This window comes from Drosophila subobscura, chromosome O, assembly GCF_008121235.1.
Source record: "Drosophila subobscura isolate 14011-0131.10 chromosome O, UCBerk_Dsub_1.0, whole genome shotgun sequence".
Lineage (NCBI taxonomy): Eukaryota > Metazoa > Arthropoda > Insecta > Diptera > Drosophilidae > Drosophila > Drosophila subobscura.
Genome location: NC_048533.1, coordinates 14,660,821 through 14,671,915, shown reverse-complemented (window position 1 = coordinate 14,671,915; position 11,095 = coordinate 14,660,821). Strand labels below are relative to the sequence as shown.

General features: G+C 45.4%; 1 protein-coding gene across 1 annotated transcript in view; it reads left to right on the top strand.

Annotated features, from left to right (window-relative positions):
* Window positions 1-11,095, top strand: part of LOC117898870 (acetylcholinesterase) — a 42,586-nt gene that overhangs the window by 5,021 nt on the left and 26,470 nt on the right. The gene's annotated exons all lie outside the window — the stretch shown is intronic.

Sequence of the window (11,095 nt, the reverse complement as noted above, 5' to 3'; positions counted from 1 at the left end):
CGATACTTATGCCATTACGTTTCTTTAGTCGAGTCTGAATACAAAACTTGATTGTACTTCACTCGCGTAAGCTTTCGTTTGCTGCATATAACAGAATGCCAGAGTGAAAGAGAGAACAGAGAAAGAGAGCGGAGCGCTTGGTTACTGGCAACTTTTGCACACAGCTGAAGGCTGAAAGCTCATTGCGGTGCTTCTCAATGTTTTCATATCAAATTTCCTCCATGTACAACAAAACGAAAAAAAGTTTCATCCCGGACGCCGACGCTTACTTTCTCCGCATTTCGTTGTCGCACCGCACAGAGAACGGTAATTCCGATTGGGGGCTCTGATTCCTAGCTGGCGGTCTGTACGGTCCTCTCCGAAAAGTGCAGAGTAGAGCCGTTGTAGAGAAAAGGAGGTGATTGCCAGTGGCATTTTCAGTGACGGTTCGCCTCGATTCGATCAGATCAGTTCAGTGGCAAGTGCTTGCAGAATAAATACGGTAAATACTTGTACATGTTGTGGGTATGGCATACTTTGCGGCACAAAACAGCTGAAGCTGAAGCAGAAGGTTTGTGTTTGTGCTTGCGTCTGTGTGTGCCTGTGTCTGCTTGTTTACGTGTGTGGGAGAGAGCTGGCATGGCTTGAATATTTACAGAACAGCGTGATCGATTTTTGGGGGCTCTTACAGTGTTACAGCCCCAAAAACAAACAACTGCTGATAAGACCTGTGCACCTGTGTTTGCATGATAATACGTGTTTAAGCCACAGAGTGTAATCTTAGATCCAGTTGTACTCGCACAAGTGGATGGAGAAGGAGATGTAGCGGACTTCGACTAGAAGTAGTTCGAATGCAATTGTTTAAACATCATTAGAGCCTGCCCATTGACAAACCAATAGAACAATAGGGCATTAATAACATTTACCGAGACGAGAGCGTGCTTGACAAATAAATAAACAAACGACCACTCGAGATAATGAAATTTCGTGGGGCAGAAAAACAACACCAACAACAGCAACAACAACAACAACAGTAAATGCCGCAAAGTGTCGAAGAGGGGGGCGCCGAGAGCGTGCCCAAGCTCCAAGCTTACGCTTAGAGCTTTTTGCCAAAAATATAAAGAGCGAGAGAGAGACAGCGAGTGAGAGAGCGTTGCGTTGCGTTACCGTGTAACAGTCGCAGTAGATTTTTATCTCCGTTATATTATTCCATTCAGTCCATTCCATTTTAATATATTTAGCTCGGCTCTCGCTTTTGGCGCCGCTCTCTTTTGTTCCATCCCAGTCGGACTTGAGTTGAGCGTGATGCCAGCCAGCATCGTCCCTTAAAAATCCCACTCAGCCGAAATAGGAATCACAAACGAAATCACTCAGCAAAACGACTCAGCTCTCTAGGCTTCGTTTGCGCTCGGCTCCGACAGTGGGTATGTTGGTGGGCTCGCCTCAATCTTTCAATATTTTCTCGGCCGCGGAAACAGACACAACGACACAACAGAAGTTTTGCTTGAATTCAGATTGAAGTTCGGTACAAAAACCAACAAATATTGAATATATTCGCGACGAAAAAAATAAACTTAAAATATATTATACAAATCTTGACATGAATTGATATCCAATGATGCTATCCATGATGCTTCAAGCTTCGTGTTTTATGCAGCAGGCAACCACGTAGCGCGGCGGCAGTAGTTTTCAGTGCGCAAAATACAAGCAAACGAATTTCAGATAAGGCAAAGGAGAACGCAGAAAGCAAGAAGAAAGCAGGCAGCAGGCAGCAGGCCAGGCAGCAACAACATAAAGTAAAGCAAAACGAAGACTACGCCAATTCCATTTCAAAGGAGAGCCACAGGCATCCGAATCAGCACTAGCACCAGCACACCAGAGTGTTTCTCTTTCCGCCTTTGTGTTGGCCAGCTCTCAAACAAACACACACACACATGCACAACTACTTATATGTATGTGTATGTGTACATGTGTATGTAGATGCCCGCATGCATATGGCATAACATAGGCAGCGGAAAGATATTCATTAGCTGAAATTTGCCCCCGTGCCTCTCTGCTGAACCCAAGTGAAGTGTAACCGAAATCAATCTCTACTAATCACTTGCTGTTTTCGAAAAACTAGCTGAGCGAAATATTGCAAATATTTGAAGAAAAAAAAAGAAACAGTGACATGTGGTGAGAGTGTGGGGGAGGTGAAATACTTATCTTCAGCATCCTGCCGCTGCGAGCAGCGCACAAAAGGTGAGTTATGCGAGAGGAGACTTTCAGCATTGTTTTGCTGCCTCAAACTTTTCCTCCTTTTCACCATATATTTTGTTGTTGTTGTTGTTCGATTTTCGCATTTAACGATTTTTGATGAGCGCCGTGATCCGTAAAGTCTTCAGCAATTTTGGGGCGCACACAACAACAGCAACAGCAGCGCGAAAAAAGCTGGGGGGGCCGGGAGTGTCTTACAAAATTCATAATTTGTGTGTTGACACAAACACACACACATACATTCATACATATGTATGTATGTACATGGCGCTGGTCATTGGTATTGGTGGTTTATCGAGTGACGCCGCGTTGTCCTCTCCCCCCTGTTGAGCTGTTTTGCTGTTTTCTGGCGCTGCCTCAATGTCGGCCCGCTTGGCCCATATATATTGAGGCACCATCCATGTATTTTGTGGGGCACGTAGGCTCCATAACTTCCGCTCGGTCGGCTCACGCGCACACCTGTACCCACTCTCACACACACACACAATACATGGGCCTTCTTTTCGGCAACCCACACTGAGCGAACTCTGGCGCTGAGAGCTGTGGCACATTTAAAATTCTGATGAAAAGACACTTTTATTTTATTTTCCTGTCTCTGGCCTCTGTCTGTCTGCCTGGCGCTCCTCTTTCTTTGCTTCCACTTTCATTTCTCTTGATTATGGTGTCCCCAAGTGGGGCACGAATATACATAAGCTTATGGCTGTGTCTGTGTGTGTGTGTGTGGCATCACTTTTGCTTAATTTGCAGCAGTGCTGCGTATAAATATTTTGCTAGATTTGCTGTGACACATTCCCTCAGTCCAGTCCACATGCCATGCCATGCCATGCTGAAAGGGAGCTCTCGCTTAACTCAACTGTCGATTTATCACACTTAACCCATGCATCAACCCTCCACCCGCCCAAACATTCATAGCATCATAGTGTATAGCATCATCAGCACACACGACGATCATCGCCCTCCTCCACAAACGGCTTATTAGATACAAACGCTGATTAGTTGCCCAGATTCATGAGATTGCGTGCCGGACCCGGCCACCGGTCACCGACCACCGGGCACCGGCTCCCGGCTCAGTGCAGTTTGCGTTCAGTTCGCTTCGGTGCGGCTTCAATCATGGGGGATTATTTTCATGTTCGCATTCAAACATACCCAGATACTCGCATCTATCTATGATACATTTGTATCTCGTAGCATGTTTGTGCTGTATCTATGAGCGCGCTTAAATGTGTTCAACTATTTTGTTGGATGCCCGCCGATACGGCTTTTGTTTCTGCTCTTTTCTATGTGCACTGCATTTTAGATTGAGATTTATGTTGCATATGCAACACACACACAACGGTAAACATTGCACATTTGATAACCCTTTATGTTGCTTTTCCTTTTCCGTGTACAAAAATATTTATGAAAATAAAATGAAATCTTTCTCAGTGCTCATAAAAGGGCTGCATTTGGGGCCTAAATATGCAAATAATATTTATCAAATATATTTTATTGTTGTTGCTAGAAATGTTTGTCGAATTTTGATTGCAGTTTGGTTTTTTGGTGCCCAAAAGATCGATTGAATAATTAAATAAAAATCTGTGCCGGATTTCATGCGCTCTGAATATTTGCTAATTATTCTGAAATGACATGAAAAATAATCAATTTTGTTTAACATTTTTACTCAGAGAAGATTTCCCATAATCTCTGTGAAATATTTCGCACATTTCCTGGGCAAAACGCAGCTTTAAATGCCATTAAAACTATTCCAGACTCTCGCTAATGTGACGGCTGATTGCCTTTGGGCATTGAAAATTAAAATTAATTGAAAACGAATGCGGCGGCATGTAGCTTCCGGTTGTCACCAGCTTATCCAGCCAACCATCCATCCAACAGTGCACTCATCCATCCATAGCCATCAATTTCGCACACACAATGCATCCAATCACCACTTGAATGCAGTTTTTTGTCCACTGCATAGGGCACGGTAGACTCTGCCACTGGGATAAAGTGAGAACAAGTGAGTGGGTTTGGAGTGTGGCTTGGTGGGGACTGGAGTTAATTGAATCAGTTTCAAAAAAATGTATGATTAACTGACAAAGGAAGCCGTGTGGCGTGGGAACTCCGGCCTGCAGCTCAAACACGGAGCCGTGAACTCTCGCCGTGTTTTGTGTTCCCGAACATCGCGGAACAAACGGAATCCACGGAACACACACAAAGGAACACCCAGCACAGAGAGCGTCCGCAAAAGCTTAAAGCGCGAAGCACTTGAGAATTGTTTTGCGTTGCCTTTCGTTGCCCCCTCCCCTTGTTTCTCTTATTTTTCGGTGTAATATTTTATGGCTCAACGAGCAACTTCTGAATGCAAAATGAAAGCCACCAAGGAGTTGGCCCTGCGATCATGGCCCCAGCGGGTCCGCTGGGAGTAGCATTCTTTTCGCCTTGCACTCTGCCGCTCTCGCTAAGGAATCGAAAATCATGCGATATACACACAAACACACACACACACACAGAAACTCTTACATGTGTGTGTGTGTATTCGCAGCAGGAAACACGCAAAAATATGCAAATAAAATGCCATAAAACAATGCGAAGGACAAACAACAAACAGAAAAGAGCATAAAAAGTGGGCTATAAAATTGAAACAAAAGGGGGACAGTGGGACAGTTGTATACCCTCGGCTAATATGAATATTGAATGACGAGCTGAAGGTACGAAACGAGTGCGAGCCAACCGAGGATTTACCTCCACAGTTCGTTCGAGATTTGCAGACAGCAAGCTCTCAGTCGGGCTTGCCACAGATTGTCGGCAGTTGAATTTCCACAACTGATTTCAGAGTTGAAATTAAATCTATCTGAGTTCTCTTCGAGCTAATTGAATTGTTTGTATATTAATAGCAGTTTCTCTTGTGGTAAATAAGCTGCCATAGGTTCCTCCTCCATAGGTTTCTCCTGCGCTGCTTTGCCGTACCTCGAAAAAGTATGCCGAGATTCAGACTCAGCCTCAGCCAAGTGCCAGCACCCGACTCCGCACAGACAGCCACTCGAGGAGCATTGTAAATGTGTTCTTGCTCGACCGTTTGAGCAGCATTAAAACGCAATTTTATTGCATACCCTCGGGGGCCCTGGGGCAGCCATCATTGTGTCTATAAGGGGCCCTGCGATGACGATTGGGCGATGGGCGATGGGCGATGACAGCCCCTGACAATCGTAGAGCTGAGGAGCCAAAACCAAAGCAAAACGCACGCAACACAAAAACGGAAAGCAACGAAAGAACTAGGAGGGGAAGCGAAGGAGCGGAGCAAAAAGGGAATTGTTTAACATTAGTTTTATGCGGTTGGTTTTTATTTGTCTGTACTTTGGCTACTTTTATTGGTTTTTGGCTGCCGTTTGCTGCTGTTTACTATTTGCTGTTTTGTGTGTGTCTTTCCCTTCCCCCCTCTGGTCATTGCCGGGCGATAATACGGCGATTTGTTGTCTGCTGCAGTCTCATTAGATTTTATTGGGGATAGCCAGGGAGCTGCGCTTAAAGCTGAGGCAGAAGTTGTCTTTAAAGTCTTTAAAATGTGTTTTGTTGGTTACAGATTTATTTGCTAAATTTTCAGTAAATTTTCTTTCATAAAAGGACAGTTCTGACCTGCCCCGAGATTGCCTTAAACACAAATGGTTTCTCTCTGATTAGCTGTAAGCCTTTTTGGGCGTTTGAAATGAGCATCGGCGTGTGTAAATATAAGCTCTTGTTTTCTGCGCCATTTTTGCAGGTGGATAATCACTCACGAGCACAGTCCCCGGAACGTGCACTGGGAATAAGCCGCTCGATGTGTGTGTGCGAGCGAGCTCCCGGGTGCTCCGGTGCCTCCTTGTCCTCCATGGCCGGGCATTAAAAGTAACCCAGGGTAAAATAAAAGCAAGTGCCAAGTGTGGCACGGGCTTGGGCTCTGGCGCGGCGCATGTGCCACTCAAAGGCAAACAAATGCGAAGTTCTGCTGCGTCTTTGGGAATACGCGGCGTATGCCCGATGTTCAGTGTGATTGTACAATGCTCAGACTTTGACTGTAAATCGCTCGCAGTTCGCCCCTTTTTATGCTGGTTTATCTTTGCTTTAACCATGCACAGATTAAAGCTAACCAATCGTCATTCGCTCTTTGAAAGAGCAAAACCCGCCATGAACCAGTGAGCATAATTGGGAGCCTGAGAGTCCTTAGATATCTGCAAATTTATATTTATTTTATAATGCAATTGCCTTACGTACATCTTTATTAATCGATTACCTCACCTAATTGTTCATTTAATATTATAAAAATAATACAAAAACAATGATAATGATCAATATTAATGAGCTGATAGCAAATGCGTTGGAATCGCAAAACTAATGCATTAATTGGGTTTATTCGGCTGAATTATCTATGGAATGTACGCAGTATTTATGCATAATCAAGCATAATTATAGCAGCCTGACTAATTGACAAGCGGCGACTCCGCATAAATAATAAAACGTTTGCAATTATTGTAGTAGAAAAATTTAAACAAAATTATCGATGCGTATGCCAATTAAATTTCCATTTAAGTTCCAGCCCGCGTTTTCCACTTAATTTTTCGCTGATTGTTGTTGCTGCTGCTGTCATTTCTACCGTGATTGCCGTCATTGTTGTTGCTGTTGTTGTTGTGGCTGGCTGCAATTTGGTTGCTGCCACAAATTGAATAACTCAGGCAAGTGCACACGAGCGCACACAGCCCCAGTGATAGTAAGAGTCGCAGACTCCCTTACCCCCATTGCCACCACCCCCCGCAGCTGCTCCCTACGCACTGATTATTGTAATAAGCAGCCCAATTAAAACTCTTACGCTGCTATGAACTTAATTATTGCCGTCGACTATCGCATATTAGCATCAGAGCCTCGCAAAAGCATCAATATTGATTGTGGCCCCCTTGTGGCTGTTGCACAGTTTCCATTATGCCGGGGCAATGTTGCACATGTGCCAAGGATGCCAGCCCCATTGCTGGTTGCTCTCAACGATGCTGATGTTATTGTTTCATATAATTAACCAGCCTGCGGCAACTTTGGTATTTCGTTCGGGGGCCTTTTGTATAGGTTTTGTGGTCAGCACAGGGCCAGGACCAAGCACACAGCACACACACTCTTCGGGTACACACATATCCACATATATGTATGTAAATGTATGTATGTATTGTGACGTCACTTGCTGGGTATCGTGTCTGTGTCTGGTATTGTTGAATGCCCTTTGGCAGTGGAAGCGCTTTCCTTTCTTGCGTCATTTCATACGGAAACAAAGCATTCACTTTTGACATTTTATGCAGCATCCGCTGGGGAGAGGCGAAGAGGGGCATTTAAGTGGGAAACTGAGGATTGAGATGTTTGGCAAAACAAATCTCTGACAGGGCAACGACACCTTTCGGAGCGCTTAATTAGTTGAAAGAATTTTTGTTTTACTTTTGCTAAGTATTCAATGCGAAGACTTTGTAGAAAAACCACCGCAACATTTATATTTGTTGTATGAGACGCTTATACTATATTAGATCCCTAAAACTCTTCCTAAATTCTTCAATAAAAACTTTATTTTTAACGTGTCTCATCGCTCCCATCTCTTATGTGTCGGATTTTCTTCCTCTCTTTCTTTCTTGTCTACGTTGCAGAAAGTGTAAAATTCATGTTAGTTCTTTTTCTTGTTTGTTTTAATCTAGTTTTAAATTCTTCCCCAAAAACTATGCACACAAGACCAAATAATCTACGATCCCCCACTTTTATGCCGCCTTCTGGTGTGCCATTTTCTTTTGCAAATTCTGACATTCTCTCTGGGTTAATGACTCCATATATTTCATACCAGCAAATGCAGCCTAAAACCAAGAAAAAATACATAAATAAAAAGTGAAAATGCCATAAATTCGAGTCAAGTCGAGTGGAGACTTTCGGTGCACGTTTTGGGGTCGCGAGCGACACGGGGAAGCTCGCTGTCAGGTTACTTAATATACAACTTTTTTCCTAACAAACATGCCAACACACACACACACACACAGAGTGAGCAGCACATGTACACATATACATATGTACGTATGTATAAGTTTTCTTTTTGGGGCCGCAAGACGGTTCAGAATTGTCGGCTCCGCCCGTTTAGCTCGGCTCAGCTGCTGGTTGACTTGTCATTTGCCCGATTATTGATTTTTATTTGGGCATTAAGTGCAGCACACCCATGGGGTAACCCGAGAACCCCAAGACATCGGCACCAAGGGGAGCGGAGCAGAGGAGTGTCGGGCTGCGTGTGTGTGGGTGCAGGGTGGCACGTGTGAGTTTTGAGCGAGAGATTCGCACATGTCTTCGACTAGTTCTTGGCCTGAAACAGGAACTGAAAGTGTGTGGACAGGGGGGATGGAGGACTGCCGGTGATATCATCAAGGTCAGCCGCACCGACCGAGGCGCAGGCAAGCGTAGCGCCAAATTGAGCGTCTCCGCGTTAACGACGTACCCGCTGACGGGCGAAAGCCGCCACTAAAAACCAAAGTCGTGCACCGGACGTGGCCACGCGGCACTTGTTTAATGTTGGGGGCTGGCCTGGCATTCACCCTCCTTCAGAGTCACCACAATCGCCGCAGCCACCACATGCGGAGACGTGCAATAAAAAAACTAAGCGCCAGTGCCGCAGTCTTCTCTACACGGGCTGCGCTGCGTTGTTATTTTCTGCTACCTGCTCTGCTCTGTTGTCCTCTTCTCTGTTCTCCTCTTTGGGCTCTGCTCTGTTGTGATCTCTGCTCCCACTCCTCTGCTGCGAGCTCTGCTGCGATCTTTGCTCTCGCTCCTCTGCTGCGAGCTTTGATCTCTGCTCCTCTCTTCCTCTGCTGCGAGCTCTGCTCTCTGCTCCTCGGCTGCGTGCACTGTTATGTTTCTTTCTCTGCACTATTCTCCTTTGCAGCCAGCGCGCTCCCTCTCTGCGCTATTCTCCTATCCGGCCAGCGCTGCAGCGGTGCGTAGCTTGCATTTTATTTTGGTCTTCATATAAGTTTTACCGTTACAAACCCAATAGAAGTCAGCGTCTGACTCAGACTCAGCAGCTTGAAGTGCAAATCGGTGAAGCAGTTTATTGCTTGTGTTAAATATATTTAAAGCATAATTGATGGGAGAAGTATTTATGAAAACTCTTACCGCTGCCAAGCGTTGCACTTTTATCCACTCAAAATCCAACTAGAAAAAAAAATCAAGTATGTTTTTGTTTCAGCTTCTGTCAGAGGCTCAACTTCTTGTCAAATTCTCCTTCTCGTCTCTGTTCTGCTAGTCGTTGTTTGGGTCATTTGCTTGTCGTGTGGTCCGGCACCCCTGGCTACGATTTGGCGCCACGCCTGTGCATTTATTTTATAGTTTGGCTGGCGCCAGACATTCGCCTAATGGCGCTGATGCCTGTGATCGGACTGCCGCTACTTGCTGTGGCCCCAAAAGGTCAAACGGTCAGTGGCAAGTTGACGATGATTGTGCCCCCCATTAAAGCAGATGGTCATATTTTTAGGGGGCCCATGGCGAGGCGAGGTTTAATGATTGTGCGGAAGTTTATTAACCGGAAGGGAGCGAGCACAGGGAAATGGCCTGGAAAAGATTAAACAGAATGTGTCCAGCGAGATATTTGAATCTTTATACATTTGCAGCTGCTTCTTGGATAGATGTGTTGCCAGCACCACCAAGTTCCCAGTCAACTGTTCCTGTCACACTATTAGCCAATAGTCCTTTAGGTATTCAGCACCATAATAGACACCTGTCTCTCACACCTCTGCCGTTTTGGGTATCAATTAAGCGTCGCCAACTGCCATCCGATTGCTAGCCCTTCGACTGCTCTGCCACTGCGCTGCCTTCAGCCTGCTCTGCTTGCTTTGCCCTCAGCCTGCTCTGCCCTTTGCTTGCTCTGCCCTCAGCCTGCTGTGCCCTGCTCTCTCTCTCTCTTCAACCTGCCTGCCACTACCCTCTTCAACCTACCAATTAAACAACACATTTTTACATCGACATAGACGGATATGTATCAGGTTGGAGGCATACGCTGTGTGCTAGAGAAGGGTTTCGTGACACGTGACACTTCGTGTTCATCGCTTTTGAGTTCGTGTAAACCAGCCAAGGAGATCTCTTCGGCTAATTTTTCAGTTATATGAAAGGAATTAGAACTTATAAAAATTTTCACGATATTCGCACTTAATCCTCTCTGACTTTTTTCCCCAACTTTTTTCAACTAAAAATGTTTCCACTAAAAATATTTATTAAAACCAATAATCGTGCGTGATGTCGTTCTCCCACTTCCCATCTCTAATAGGCACGTACAATATTTCTTGTGTGTATGTGTGGTAGAAACAACATTCACGGCAAACAACAAAAACCCGTAAGCTTCGTTTCGTACCGTACCGTTCCGTTCCGTGCCGTCCCATCCCGTTACGTTGCTCTCCTCAGCCAGCAACCTCACTCACCCTCTGGTGTCTCTCATCTTTGTTTTTGTTTCGTTTTGCCTTTGTGTTGTTTACCCTTTGGCTTTTACCGTTCGTTTTGTCGTTAGCAAAGTTTTTTAGCATTCGCCAAATTTTGAAAACAAAAGATGGTGCGGGGGAGGAGATGGAAAGAGGCAGAGAGAGAGAGAGAGAGAGAGAGAGAGTGCTGGAGAGATGGGCAGTGGAGCGAGTTGAATGGGAGCAGCGTCGAGGTCGTGGAAGGCAGCCAAACCTTTATCGTTGTTTTCTGTGTTCCCCCTTTTGACCTTTGGCCAACGAATACTGACCCAGGCAGGGCCCCAAAAGAGAAAGAGAGGGAGAGAGCGGGTGGAGTGATGAGAGGGTGTTGGAGGGGCACTAGTGTCGCCCGCTCGCTTTTCACCTGTTCCTGGCGCTGGTGCTGCTGCTGGTCA